The sequence below is a fragment of the Cyclopterus lumpus genome, chromosome 18 (assembly GCF_009769545.1).
Source record: "Cyclopterus lumpus isolate fCycLum1 chromosome 18, fCycLum1.pri, whole genome shotgun sequence".
Lineage (NCBI taxonomy): Eukaryota > Metazoa > Chordata > Actinopteri > Perciformes > Cyclopteridae > Cyclopterus > Cyclopterus lumpus.
The window spans coordinates 14,108,205-14,108,445 of NC_046983.1; positions in this window are offsets into that span (position 1 = coordinate 14,108,205).

Here is a 241-nt window from a genome sequence, read left to right on the forward strand (position 1 = left end):
GGCTAACTGTTAGTTAGCAGGCGAGGAAGACAGAGGGACGGAGTGCAGGACTTTATATAGAGGTCTAAGATGTTTAGGGGGTGGGGGCAGGTTGGATGTGTTGGGTGGGTGGATGGTGTGGATGCTAAATCTTGCATTACTTGATGTCGCAAAATGCGTAAATGAGTAACCGTTAGTGATAGGGACAGGGTGTGTTCTCGTTGTGTGTGATTTTGTAGGTGTGTATCTGGGCTTGTGACTG